The sequence below is a fragment of the Hippopotamus amphibius genome, chromosome 2 (assembly GCF_030028045.1).
Source record: "Hippopotamus amphibius kiboko isolate mHipAmp2 chromosome 2, mHipAmp2.hap2, whole genome shotgun sequence".
Classification (NCBI taxonomy): Eukaryota; Metazoa; Chordata; class Mammalia; order Artiodactyla; family Hippopotamidae; genus Hippopotamus; species Hippopotamus amphibius.
The window spans coordinates 222,028,567-222,042,173 of record NC_080187.1 but is presented as its reverse complement, the minus strand read 5'-3'; the positions used below and the strand labels follow the sequence as shown (position 1 = coordinate 222,042,173).

Below are 13,607 nucleotides of genomic sequence, written 5' to 3'. Positions count from 1 at the left end.
GCTGCCCCAAATTTATGAGCTCACATCTGGTGCACTCACATGCCTTCATTAGAGCTGTATTCTAGTCAGAGAGCACGTAGAGACAGTGTTTTCTTCCTTGGCCCCAGGCGGAACATCTCTAGAGACCTCTGTGCACCTAGAGGCAGAGTATGATCACCAACTGAGGGAATGGTCCCTTGTGGTGTGTGCTTTATGGCTTCCCAAAACCTGTCAGTAGGGAAGGCTCATGCCCCCTGCCTAGAGATGGTGAGAGGCAGGCAGGAGCCCATCCTCAGGTGCTTGGAGGCAGGATGCTGCTGGTTATTTCAAGGGCTGGAAGACATGCCCTGGTCTTCAATGGGGTTGTGCCAGGACTCTGTGAGGGAACGTGATGCTTTGTTGGAGCCACATGTTCCGAATGGGGCCTCTGATGCAGTCTGCATTCACACACAGGACCATAGCTTCTCCTGGGATTGTTGTCCTCTGCGGAAGCCACTGCTTTGTCAGAGAGCCCCCTCCAGAGTTGAAAAGGCTTCCTGGTGTCCATTCCTCCATGAAGGCTTTGCAGAGCCCTTAGGCATCCCATTATCATGTCCATCATGAGGCCCTGTTGACCTGAAGGGGAGGGGTGGTCCCGAGATGGGGGCTTAGGAGGGTGTAGCTGCATGGCTGTTGTTTGGTGGACTTGCACGGGTCAGAGTAGGGAATGCTGCCACAGAAGAAATTGGCCCTGTTTGGGAATCCCTGTGCTCCCCAAGGAGGAATGCTTGACGTGGCTCCCCATCCACCGGGTCTGATGGCGGGTCTTGAAATTCAACTCGATTGACCTGACGTGTAGTAAGACTGACCATGGAGGCACCATTTCATTACGTGGTGCCCTGGGGAGCCACCACGCAGATCTCTGTGCATGTCGAGACAGAGCACGAGGATGTACTGAGCATATGGTCAGTTGTGGGGTGTGCTTGAGTGACTTCCAAGAAGCGATGGTTGGGAGGGTGTGGGGCCAGGCCTGGAGGTGGTGAGAGGCAACAAGGACCTTTCATCAGGGACTTGGCAGCTAGATGCTCTTGGCTCTTGTGAGAGCTGAAGGGCAGGTCCCTTGCTGGAATGGGGTTTGCCAGGTCTCTGTGAGGGATCATGGGCCCTCAGATAGGCCAGTTGTGTCGGACAGGCCCTTTCATGGGTTCTGCATACAGATACAGGCCTGTGGCATCTCTTGGGGTGGCCTTCCTCTACGGGAGCCACTGCCTACCAAGAGAGCTCCCTACAGCTCCTGTGAATGTCCACTGTGTGGGACATAAAGGCCTCATTGTCTGGGTGTTGTGCACATGGACAAGCCGAGTGTCACATCGGCCAGCACACGCTTGCCCAGACCAGGGTGGGGCCCAGAGGAATGTCTCCATTCCCCCAGACACATCCCCAGTGTGGTCCCCGCCAAGCAGACCTGGTGCCAGGCCTTGTGCTGCCTGGAGGGTCCATGAGGCTAGTCCTTCCCTGGGGAGACATATAGGTACTGGTTCTTTCATCTGCCCCTGACACAGTATTAAGGTACATAAGATGGCATTGATCCACCTGTCCACTCATGCCTTCATCTTTCTAAATGTGGATGGATGGAGGGAGTGAGCCAAGGACGAGGGTCGAAAGGGAGGGAGCTAGAGCATTCTGGAGGAAGGGAGGCAGGAAGGAAGCTCTGTAGGGAGCTGTTTGTATGCATTTCAGCTAAGTGTTCCTGTCTCTGCGTGGAGGTACCTTTTGGCCCTATGTTCCTGGATGTATTGCTGCAGGTATTTCTTGTAGCATCATTCGATGCATGAGCATGTGGCACACACGTCCCCCAATGCATCCAGCATGGAGTTGGAGTTCTCACAGCTGTCCTTCTCACCTCTTGGCAGACATCGTCCCCAGAGAAATGAAGATCTGTGTTTAGCCTATGTTCCCTAGGGCAATCACCATGAGCCTTGGCCCAGCACGTGGATTCGACAGAATGGCACATCCCTTCAGGCATCCTTCTTTGCAGGAAGCATCTGAGGTAAGCCTTCACATGTGGCAGGGCGCAGGTGAGTGAGGAGGGCCTCAGTTGGGTCGATGATGAGAACTCATATGGTCCTGAAGAGAGCTGATGACCAAAAAATCATGCTCAATAGGATTACGCTGAGGCCTAACGGAGGGATGCAGAGGCAGGATGGCCTGGATTTTTGGTCCATTGCAGAGCCCTAGGTGTGGGTGTGGGTGTGGGTGTGGGTGTTGGAGCAGCCTCTCCCTCGAGGAAATCCCTTGTGACTCCTCCGAGTGTAGGAGGCTTCCACGTATCCAAGACATGTTGCCACCTTTGGTTTTCTATCCTGCTCCCTAGTGCCAGGGCCCACATGTTCTGAGGCCATGGGTGGAGTCTTTCCTTAAGCTTTTCTTCTTTGAATTTTGTGTTTCAGGCCAAGCCTTGGAATGGACTCACCACAGCCAGAATGTTTTGCAGTGAGTGGCTCTTTTGGTTGCTACCGATAGGCCCCAGAGAATGTTGAACTATGGGCTGGCCGCCCTCGCAGCAGCCAGTACAGGGTAGTCTTTTGGCAACCTCCTGCCTACCAAGGAGGAATGTCTGCTGCTGCCCCAAATTTATGAGCTCACATCTGGTGCACTCACATGCCTTCATTAGAGCTGTATTCTAGTCAGAGAGCACGTAGAGACAGTGTTTTCTTCCTTGGCCCCAGGCGGAACATCTCTAGAGACCTCTGTGCACCTAGAGGCAGAGTATGATCACCAACTGAGGGAATGGTCCCTTGTGGTGTGTGCTTTATGGCTTCCCAAAACCTGTCAGTAGGGAAGGCTCATGCCCCCTGCCTAGAGATGGTGAGAGGCAGGCAGGAGCCCATCCTCAGGTGCTTGGAGGCAGGATGCTGCTGGTTATTTCAAGGGCTGGAAGACATGCCCTGGTCTTCAATGGGGTTGTGCCAGGACTCTGTGAGGGAACGTGATGCTTTGTTGGAGCCACATGTTCCGAATGGGGCCTCTGATGCAGTCTGCATTCACACACAGGACCATAGCTTCTCCTGGGATTGTTGTCCTCTGCGGAAGCCACTGCTTTGTCAGAGAGCCCCCTCCAGAGTTGAAAAGGCTTCCTGGTGTCCATTCCTCCATGAAGGCTTTGCAGAGCCCTTAGGCATCCCATTATCATGTCCATCATGAGGCCCTGTTGACCTGAAGGGGAGGGGTGGTCCCGAGATGGGGGCTTAGGAGGGTGTAGCTGCATGGCTGTTGTTTGGTGGACTTGCACGGGTCAGAGTAGGGAATGCTGCCACAGAAGAAATTGGCCCTGTTTGGGAATCCCTGTGCTCCCCAAGGAGGAATGCTTGACGTGGCTCCCCATCCACCGGGTCTGATGGCGGGTCTTGAAATTCAACTCGATTGACCTGACGTGTAGTAAGACTGACCATGGAGGCACCATTTCATTACGTGGTGCCCTGGGGAGCCACCACGCAGATCTCTGTGCATGTCGAGGCAGAGCACGAGGATGTACTGAGCATATGGTCAGTTGTGGGGTGTGCTTGAGTGACTTCCAAGAAGCGATGGTTGGGAGGGTGTGGGGCCAGGCCTGGAGGTGGTGAGAGGCAACAAGGACCTTTCATCAGGGACTTGGCAGCTAGATGCTCTTGGCTCTTGTGAGAGCTGAAGGGCAGGTCCCTTGCTGGAATGGGGTTTGCCAGGTCTCTGTGAGGGATCATGGGCCCTCAGATAGGCCAGTTGTGTCGGACAGGCCCTTTCATGGGTTCTGCATACAGATACAGGCCTGTGGCATCTCTTGGGGTGGCCTTCCTCTACGGGAGCCACTGCCTACCAAGAGAGCTCCCTACAGCTCCTGTGAATGTCCACTGTGTGGGACATAAAGGCCTCATTGTCTGGGAGTTGTGCACATGGACAAGCCGAGTGTCACATCGGCCAGCACACGCTTGCCCAGACCAGGGTGGGGCCCAGAGGAATGTCTCCATTCCCCCAGACACATCCCCAGTGTGGTCCCCGCCAAGCAGACCTGGTGCCAGGCCTTGTGCTGCCTGGAGGGTCCATGAGGCTAGTCCTTCCCTGGGGAGACATATAGGTACTGGTTCTTTCATCTGCCCCTGACACAGTATTAAGGTACATAAGATGGCATTGATCCACCTGTCCACTCATGCCTTCATCTTTCTAAATGTGGATGGATGGAGGGAGTGAGCCAAGGACGAGGGTCGAAAGGGAGGGAGCTAGAGCATTCTGGAGGAAGGGAGGCAGGAAGGAAGCTCTGTAGGGAGCTGTTTGTATGCATTTCAGCTAAGTGTTCCTGTCTCTGCGTGGAGGTACCTTTTGGCCCTATGTTCCTGGATGTATTGCTGCAGGTATTTCTTGTAGCATCATTCGATGCATGAGCATGTGGCACACACGTCCCCCAATGCATCCAGCATGGAGTTGGAGTTCTCACAGCTGTCCTTCTCACCTCTTGGCAGACATCGTCCCCAGAGAAATGAAGATCTGTGTTTAGCCTATGTTCCCTAGGGCAATCACCATGAGCCTTGGCCCAGCACGTGGATTCGACAGAATGGCACATCCCTTCAGGCATCCTTCTTTGCAGGAAGCATCTGAGGTAAGCCTTCACATGTGGCAGGGCGCAGGTGAGTGAGGAGGGCCTCAGTTGGGTCGATGATGAGAACTCATATGGTCCTGAAGAGAGCTGATGACCAAAAAATCATGCTCAATAGGATTACGCTGAGGCCTAACGGAGGGATGCAGAGGCAGGATGGCCTGGATTTTTGGTCCATTGCAGAGCCCTAGGTGTGGGTGTGGGTGTGGGTGTGGGTGTGGGTGTGGGTGTTGGAGCAGCCTCTCCCTCGAGGAAATCCCTTGTGACTCCTCCGAGTGTAGGAGGCTTCCACGTATCCAAGACATGTTGCCGCCTTTGGTTTTCTATCCTGCTCCCTAGTGCCAGGGCCCACATGTTCTGAGGCCATGGGTGGAGTCTTTCCTTAAGCTTTTCTTTTTTGAATTTTGTGTTTCAGGCCAAGCCTTGGAATGGACTCACCACAGCCAGAATGTTTTGCAGTGAGTGGCTCTTTTGGTTGCTACCGATAGGCCCCAGAGAATGTTGAACTATGGGCTGGCCGCCCTCGCAGCAGCCAGTACAGGGTAGTCTTTTGGCAACCTCCTGCCTACCAAGGAGGAATGTCTGCTGCTGCCCCAAATTTATGAGCTCACATCTGGTGCACTCACATGCCTTCATTAGTGCTGTATTCTAGTCAGAGAGCACGTAGAGGCAGTGTTTTCTTCCTTGGCCCCAGGCGGAACATCTCTAGAGACCTCTGTGCACCTAGAGGCAGAGTATGATCACCAACTGAGGGAATGGTCCCTTGTGGTGTGTGCTTTATGGCTTCCCAAAACCTGTCAGTAGGGAAGGCTCATGCCCCCTGCCTAGAGATGGTGAGAGGCAGGCAGGAGCCCATCCTCAGGTGCTTGGAGGCAGGATGCTGCTGGTTATTTCAAGGGCTGGAAGACATGCCCTGGTCTTCAATGGGGTTGTGCCAGGACTCTGTGAGGGAACGCGGTGCTTTGTTGGAGCCACTTGATCCGAATGGGGCCTCTGATGGAGTCTGCATGCGCACACGGGACCATAGCTTCTCCTGGGTTTGTTGTCCTTTGCGGAAGCCTCTGCTTTGTCAGAGAGTCCCCTCCAGAGGAAAAAAGCCTTCTGGGTGTCCATTCCTCCATGAAGGCTTTGCAGAGCCCTTAGGCATCCCATTATCATGTCCATCGTGAGGCCCTGTTGACCTGAAGGGGAGGGGTGGTCCCGGGATGTGGGCTGAGGAGGGTGTAGCTGCATGGCTGTTGTTTGGTGGCCTTGCACGGGCCACAGTAGGGAATGCTGCCACAGAAGAAATTGGCCCTGTTTGGGAATCCCTGTGCTCCCCAAGGAGGAATGCTTGACGTGGCTCCCCATCCACCAGGTCTGATGGCGGGTCTTGAAATTCAACTCGATTGACCTGACGTGTAGTAAGACTGACCATGGAGGCACCATTTCATTATGTGGTGCCCTGGGGAGCCACCACGCAGATCACTGTGCATGTCGAGGCAGAGCACGAGGATGTACTGAGCATATGGTCAGTTGTGGGGTGTGCTTGAGTGACTTCCAAGAAGCGTTGGTTGGGAGGGTGTGGGGCCAGGCCTGGAGGTGGTGAGAGGCAACAAGGACCCTTCATCAGGGACTTGGCAGCTAGATGCTCTTGGCTCTTGTGAGAGCTGAAGGGCAGGTCCCTTGCTGGAATGGGGTTTGCCAGGTCTCTGTGAGGGATCATGGGCCCTCAGATAGGCCAGTTGTGTCGGACAGGCCCTTTCATGGGTTCTGCATACAGATACAGGCCTGTGGCATCTCTTGGGGTGGCCTTCCTCTACGGGAGCCACTGCCTACCAAGAGAGCTCCCTACAGCTCCTGTGAATGTCCACTGTGTGGGACATAAAGGCCTCATTGTCTGGGTGTTGTGCACATGGACAAGCCGAGTGTCACATCGGCCAGCACACGCTTGCCCAGACCAGGGTGGGGCCCAGAGGAATGTCTCCATTCCCCCAGACACATCCCCAGTGTGGTCCTCGCCAAGCAGACCTGGTGCCAGGCCTTGTGCTGCCTGGAGGGTCCATGAGGCTAGTCCTTCCCTGGGGAGACATATAGGTACTGGTTCTTTCATCTGCCCCTGACACAGTATTAAGGTACATAAGATGGCATTGATCCACCTGTCCACTCATGCCTTCATCTTTGTAAATATGGATGGATGGAGGGAGTGAGCCAAGGATGAGGGTCGAAAGGGAGGGAGCTAGAGCATTCCGGAGGAAGGGAGGCAGGAAGGAAGCTATGTAGGGAGCTGTTTGTATGTGTTTCAGCTAAGTGTTCCTGTCTCTGCGTGGAGGTACCTTTTGGCCCTATGTTCCTGGATGTATTGCTGCAGGTATTTCTTGTAGCATCATTCGATGCATGAGCATGTGGCACACACGTCCCCCAATGCATCTAGCATGGAGTTGGAGTTCTCACAGCTGTCCTTCTCACCTCTTGGCAGACATCGTCCCCAGAGAAATGAAGATCTGTGTTTAGCCTATGTTCCCTAGGGCAATCACCATGAGCCTTGGCCCAGCACGTGGATTCGACAGAATGGCACATCCCTTCAGGCATCCTTCTTTGCAGGAAGCATCTGAGGTAAGCCTTCACATGTGGCAGGGCGCAGGTGAGTGAGGAGGGCCTCAGTTGGGTCGATGATGAGAACTCATATGGTCCTGAAGAGAGCTGATGACCAAAAAATCATGCTCAATAGGATTACGCTGAGGCCTAACGGAGGGATGCAGAGGCAGGATGGCCTGGATTTTTGGTCCATTGCAGAGCCCTAGGTGTGGGTGTGGGTGTGGGTGTGGGTGTGGGTGTGGGTGTTGGAGCAGCCTCTCCCTCGAGGAAATCCCTTGTGACTCCTCCGAGTGTAGGAGGCTTCCACGTATCCAAGACATGTTGCCGCCTTTGGTTTTCAATCCTGCTCCCTAGTGCCAGGGCCCACATGTTCTGAGGCCATGGGTGGAGTCTTTCCTTAAGCTTTTCTTCTTTGAATTTTGTGTTTCAGGCCAAGCCTTGGAATGGACTCACCACAGCCAGAATGTTTTGCAGTGAGTGGCTCTTTTGGTTGCTACCGATAGGCCCCAGAGAATGTTGAACTATGGGCTGGCCGCCCTCGCAGCAGCCAGTACAGGGTAGTCTTTTGGCAACCTCCTGCCTACCAAGGAGGAATGTCTGCTGCTGCCCCAAATTTATGAGCTCACATCTGGTGCACTCACATGCCTTCATTAGTGCTGTATTCTAGTCAGAGAGCACGTAGAGGCAGTGTTTTCTTCCTTGGCCCCAGGCGGAACATCTCTAGAGACCTCTGTGCACCTAGAGGCAGAGTATGATCACCAACTGAGGGAATGGTCCCTTGTGGTGTGTGCTTTATGGCTTCCCAAAACCTGTCAGTAGGGAAGGCTCATGCCCCCTGCCTAGAGATGGTGAGAGGCAGGCAGGAGCCCATCCTCAGGTGCTTGGAGGCAGGATGCTGCTGGTTATTTCAAGGGCTGGAAGACATGCCCTGGTCTTCAATGGGGTTGTGCCAGGACTCTGTGAGGGAACGTGGTGCTTTGTTGGAGCCACTTGATCCGAATGGGGCCTCTGATGGAGTCTGCATGCACACACGGGACCATAGCTTCTCCTGGGTTTGTTGTCCTTTGCGGAAGCCTCTGCTTTGTCAGAGAGTCCCCTCCAGAGGAAAAAAGCCTTCTGGGTGTCCATTCCTCCATGAAGGCATTGCAGAGCCCTTAGGCATCCCATTATCATGTCCATCGTGAGGCCCTGTTGACCTGAAGGGGAGGGGTGGTCCCGGGATGTGGGCTGAGGAGGGTGTAGCTGCATGGCTGTTGTTTGGTGGCCTTGCACAGGCCACAGTAGGGAATGCTGCCACGGAAGAAATTGGCCCTGTTTGGGAATCCCTGTGCTCCCCAAGGAGGAATGCTTGACGTGGCTCCCCATCCACCAGGTCTGATGGCGGGTCTTGAAATTCAACTCGATTGACCTGACGTGTAGTAAGACTGACCATGGAGGCACCATTTCATTACGTGGTGCCCTGGGGAGCCACCACGCAGATCACTGTGCATGTCGAGGCAGAGCACGAGGATGTACTGAGCATATGGTCAGTTGTGGGGTGTGCTTGAGTGACTTCCAAGAAGCGTTGGTTGGGAGGGTGTGGGGCCAGGCCTGGAGGTGGTGAGAGGCAACAAGGACTCTTCATCAGGGACTTGGCCGCTAGATGCTCTTGGCTCTTGTGAGAGCTGAAGGGCAGGTCCCTTGCTGGAATGGGGTTTGCCAGGTCTCTGTGAGGGATCATGGGCCCTCAGATAGGCCAGTTGTGTCGGACAGGCCCTTTCATGGGTTCTGCATACAGATACAGGCCTGTGGCATCTCTTGGGGTGGCCTTCCTCTACGGGAGCCACTGCCTACCAAGAGAGCTCCCTACAGCTCCTGTGAATGTCCACTGTGTGGGACATAAAGGCCTCATTGTCTGGGTGTTGTGCACATGGACAAGCCGAGTGTCACATCGGCCAGCACACGCTTGCCCAGACCAGGGTGGGGCCCAGAGGAATGTCTCCATTCCCCCAGACACATCCCCAGTGTGGTCCTCGCCAAGCAGAACTGGTGCCAGGCCTTGTGCTGCCTGGAGGGTCCATGAGGCTAGTCCTTCCCTGGGGAGACATATAGGTACTGGTTCTTTCATCTGCCCCTGACACAGTATTAAGGTACATAAGATGGCATTGATCCACCTGTCCACTCATGCCTTCATCTTTGTAAATATGGATGGATGGAGGGAGTGAGCCAAGGATGAGGGTCGAAAGGGAGGGAGCTAGAGCATTCTGGAGGAAGGAAGGCAGGAAGGAAGCTAGGTAGGGAGCTGTTTGTATGTGTTTCAGCTAAGTGTTCCTGTCTCTGCGTGGAGGTACCTTTTGGCCCTATGTTCCTGGATGTATTGCTGCAGGTATTTCTTGTAGCATCATTCGATGCATGAGCATGTGGCACACACGTCCCCCAATGCATCTAGCATGGAGTTGGAGTTCTCACAGCTGTCCTTCTCACCTCTTGGCAGACATCGTCCCCAGAGAAATGAAGATCTGTGTTTAGCCTATGTTCCCTAGGGCAATCACCATGAGCCTTGGCCCAGCACGTGGATTCGACAGAATGGCACATCCCTTCAGGCATCCTTCTTTGCAGGAAGCATCTGAGGTAAGCCTTCACATGTGGCAGGGCGCAGGTGAGTGAGGAGGGCCTCAGTTGGGTCGATGATGAGAACTCATATGGTCCTGAAGAGAGCTGATGACCAAAAAATCATGCTCAATAGGATTACGCTGAGGCCTAACGGAGGGATGCAGAGGCAGGATGGCCTGGATTTTTGGTCCATTGCAGAGCCCTAGGTGTGGGTGTGGGTGTGGGTGTGGGTGTGGGTGTGGGTGTTGGAGCAGCCTCTCCCTCGAGGAAATCCCTTGTGACTCCTCCGAGTGTAGGAGGCTTCCACGTATCCAAGACATGTTGCCGCCTTTGGTTTTCTATCCTGCTCCCTAGTGCCAGGGCCCACATGTTCTGAGGCCATGGGTGGAGTCTTTCCTTAAGCTTTTCTTTTTTGAATTTTGTGTTTCAGGCCAAGCCTTGGAATGGACTCACCACAGCCAGAATGTTTTGCAGTGAGTGGCTCTTTTGGTTGCTACCGATAGGCCCCAGAGAATGTTGAACTATGGGCTGGCCGCCCTCGCAGCAGCCAGTACAGGGTAGTCTTTTGGCAACCTCCTGCCTACCAAGGAGGAATGTCTGCTGCTGCCCCAAATTTATGAGCTCACATCTGGTGCACTCACATGCCTTCATTAGTGCTGTATTCTAGTCAGAGAGCACGTAGAGGCAGTGTTTTCTTCCTTGGCCCCAGGCGGAACACCTCTAGAGACCTCTGTGCACCTAGAGGCAGAGTATGATCACCAACTGAGGGAATGGTCCCTTGTGGTGTGTGCTTTATGGCTTCCCAAAACCTGTCAGTAGGGAAGGCTCATGCCCCCTGCCTAGAGATGGTGAGAGGCAGGCAGGAGCCCATCCTCAGGTGCTTGGAGGCAGGATGCTGCTGGTTATTTCAAGGGCTGGAAGACATGCCCTGGTCTTCAATGGGGTTGTGCCAGGACTCTGTGAGGGAACGTGGTGCTTTGTTGGAGCCACTTGATCCGAATGGGGCCTCTGATGGAGTCTGCATGCACACACGGGACCATAGCTTCTCCTGGGTTTGTTGTCCTCTGCGGAAGCCTCTGCTTTGTCAGAGAGTCCCCTCCAGAGGAAAAAAGCCTTCTGGGTGTCCATTCCTCCATGAAGGCTTTGCAGAGCCCTTAGGCATCCCGTTATCATGTCCATCGTGAGGCCCTGTTGACCTGAAGGGGAGGGGTGGTCCCGGGATGTGGGCTGAGGAGGGCGTAGCTGCATGGCTGTTGTTTGGTGGCCTTGCACGGGCCACAGTAGGGAATGCTGCCACAGAAGAAATTGGCCCTGTTTGGGAATCCCTGTGCTCCCCAAGGAGGAATGCTTGACGTGGCTCCCCATCCACCAGGTCTGATGGCGGGTCTTGAAATTCAACTCGATTGACCTGACGTGTAGTAAGACTGACCATGGAGGCACCATTTCATTACGTGGTGCCCTGGGGAGCCACCACGCAGATCACTGTGCATGTCGAGGCAGAGCACGAGGATGTACTGAGCATATGGTCAGTTGTGGGGTGTGCTTGAGTGACTTCCAAGAAGCGTTGGTTGGGAGGGTGTGGGGCCAGGCCTGGAGGTGGTGAGAGGCAACAAGGACCCTTCATCAGGGACTTGGCAGCTAGATGCTCTTGGCTCTTGTGAGAGCTGAAGGGCAGGTCCCTTGCTGGAATGGGGTTTGCCAGGTCTCTGTGAGGGATCATGGGCCCTCAGATAGGCCAGTTGTGTCGGACAGGCCCTTTCATGGGTTCTGCATACAGATACAGGCCTGTGGCATCTCTTGGGGTGGCCTTCCTCTACGGGAGCCACTGCCTACCAAGAGAGCTCCCTACAGCTCCTGTGAATGTCCACTGTGTGGGACATAAAGGCCTCATTGTCTGGGTGTTGTGCACATGGACAAGCCGAGTGTCACATCGGCCAGCACACGCTTGCCCAGACCAGGGTGGGGCCCAGAGGAATGTCTCCATTCCCCCAGACACATCCCCAGTGTGGTCCCCGCCAAGCAGACCTGGTGCCAGGCCTTGTGCTGCCTGGAGGGTCCATGAGGCTAGTCCTTCCCTGGGGAGACATATAGGTACTGGTTATTTCATCTGCCCCTGACACAGTATTAAGGTACATAAGATGGCATTGATCCACCTGTCCACTCATGCCTTCATCTTTGTAAGTATGGATGGATGGAGGGAGTGAGCCAAGGATGAGGGTCGAAAGGGAGGGAGCTAGAGCATTCTGGAGGAAGGGAGGCAGGAAGGAAGCTAGGTAGGGAGCTGTTTGTATGTGTTTCAGCTAAGTGTTCCTGTCTCTGCGTGGAGGTACCTTTTGGCCCTATGTTCCTGGATGTATTGCTGCAGGTATTTCTTGTAGCATCATTCGATGCATGAGCATGTGGCACACACGTCCCCCAATGCATCTAGCATGGAGTTGGAGTTCTCACAGCTGTCCTTCTCACCTCTTGGCAGACATCGTCCCCAGAGAAATGAAGATCTGTGTTTAGCCTATGTTCCCTAGGGCAATCACCATGAGCCTTGGCCCAGCACGTGGATTCGACAGAATGGCACATCCCTTCAGGCATCCTTCTTTGCAGGAAGCATCTGAGGTAAGCCTTCACATGTGGCAGGGCGCAGGTGAGTGAGGAGGGCCTCAGTTGGGTTGATGATGAGAACTCATATGGTCCTGAAGAGAGCTGATGACCAAAAAATCATGCTCAACAGGATTACGCTGAGGCCTAACGGAGGGATGCAGAGGCAGGATGGCCTGGATTTTTGGTCCATTGCAGAGCCCTAGGTGTGGGTGTGGGTGTGGGTGTGGGTGTGGGTGTTGGAGCAGCCTCTCCCTCGAGGAAATCCCTTGTGACTCCTCCGAGTGTAGGAGGCTTCCACGTATCCAAGACATGTTGCCACCTTTGGTTTTCTATCCTGCTCCCTAGTGCCAGGGCCCACATGTTCTGAGGCCATGGGTGGAGTCTTTCCTTAAGCTTTTCTTCTTTGAATTTTGTGTTTCAGGCCAAGCCTTGGAATGGACTCACCACAGCCAGAATGTTTTGCAGTGAGTGGCTCTTTTGGTTGCTACCGATAGGCCCCAGAGAATGTTGAACTATGGGCTGGCCGCCCTCGCAGCAGCCAGTACAGGGTAGTCTTTTGGCAACCTCCTGCCTACCAAGGAGGAATGTCTGCTGCTGCCCCAAATTTATGAGCTCACATCTGGTGCACTCACATGCCTTCATTAGAGCTGTATTCTAGTCAGAGAGCACGTAGAGGCAGTGTTTTCTTCCTTGGCCCCAGGCGGAACATCTCTAGAGACCTCTGTGCACCTAGAGGCAGAGTATGATCACCAACTGAGGGAATGGTCCCTTGTGGTGTGTGCTTTATGGCTTCCCAAAACCTGTCAGTAGGGAAGGCTCATGCCCCCTGCCTAGAGATGGTGAGAGGCAGGCAGGAGCCCATCCTCAGGTGCTTGGAGGCAGGATGCTGCTGGTTATTTCAAGGGCTGGAAGACATGCCCTGGTCTTCAATGGGGTTGTGCCAGGACTCTGTGAGGGAACGTGGTGCTTTGTTGGAGCCACTTGATCCGAATGGGGCCTCTGATGGAGTCTGCATGCACACACGGGACCATAGCTTCTCCTGGGTTTGTTGTCCTTTGCGGAAGCCTCTGCTTTGTCAGAGAGTCCCCTCCATAGGAAAAAAGCCTTCTGGGTGTCCATTCCTCCATGAAGGCTTTGCAGAGCCCTTAGGCATCCCATTATCATGTCCATCGTGAGGCCCTGTTGACCTGAAGGGGAGGGGTGGTCCCGGGATGTGGGCTGAGGAGGGTGTAGCTGCATGGCTGTTGTTTGGTGGCCT

General features: G+C 54.3%; 5 non-coding genes across 5 annotated transcripts; all 5 read left to right on the top strand.

Moving 5' to 3' along the window:
• Nucleotides 1-2,058: 2,058 nt before the first annotated feature.
• Nucleotides 2,059-2,139, top strand: LOC130847554 (small nucleolar RNA SNORD115). Its single transcript, XR_009052307.1, has one exon. It is a non-coding gene; the product is annotated as a small nucleolar RNA SNORD115 (small nucleolar RNA).
• Nucleotides 2,140-4,638: 2,499 nt separating this feature from the next.
• On the top strand, nucleotides 4,639-4,719 carry LOC130847553 (small nucleolar RNA SNORD115). The gene has a single exon (XR_009052306.1). It is a non-coding gene; the product is annotated as a small nucleolar RNA SNORD115 (small nucleolar RNA).
• A 2,511-nt stretch (nucleotides 4,720-7,230) lies between these two features.
• Nucleotides 7,231-7,311, top strand: LOC130847552 (small nucleolar RNA SNORD115). The gene has a single exon (XR_009052305.1). It is a non-coding gene; the product is annotated as a small nucleolar RNA SNORD115 (small nucleolar RNA).
• A 2,511-nt stretch (nucleotides 7,312-9,822) lies between these two features.
• Nucleotides 9,823-9,903, top strand: LOC130847551 (small nucleolar RNA SNORD115). The gene has a single exon (XR_009052304.1). It is a non-coding gene; the product is annotated as a small nucleolar RNA SNORD115 (small nucleolar RNA).
• A 2,511-nt stretch (nucleotides 9,904-12,414) lies between these two features.
• On the top strand, nucleotides 12,415-12,495 carry LOC130846950 (small nucleolar RNA SNORD115). The gene has a single exon (XR_009051745.1). It is a non-coding gene; the product is annotated as a small nucleolar RNA SNORD115 (small nucleolar RNA).
• The last annotated feature ends 1,112 nt before the right edge of the window (nucleotides 12,496-13,607 follow it).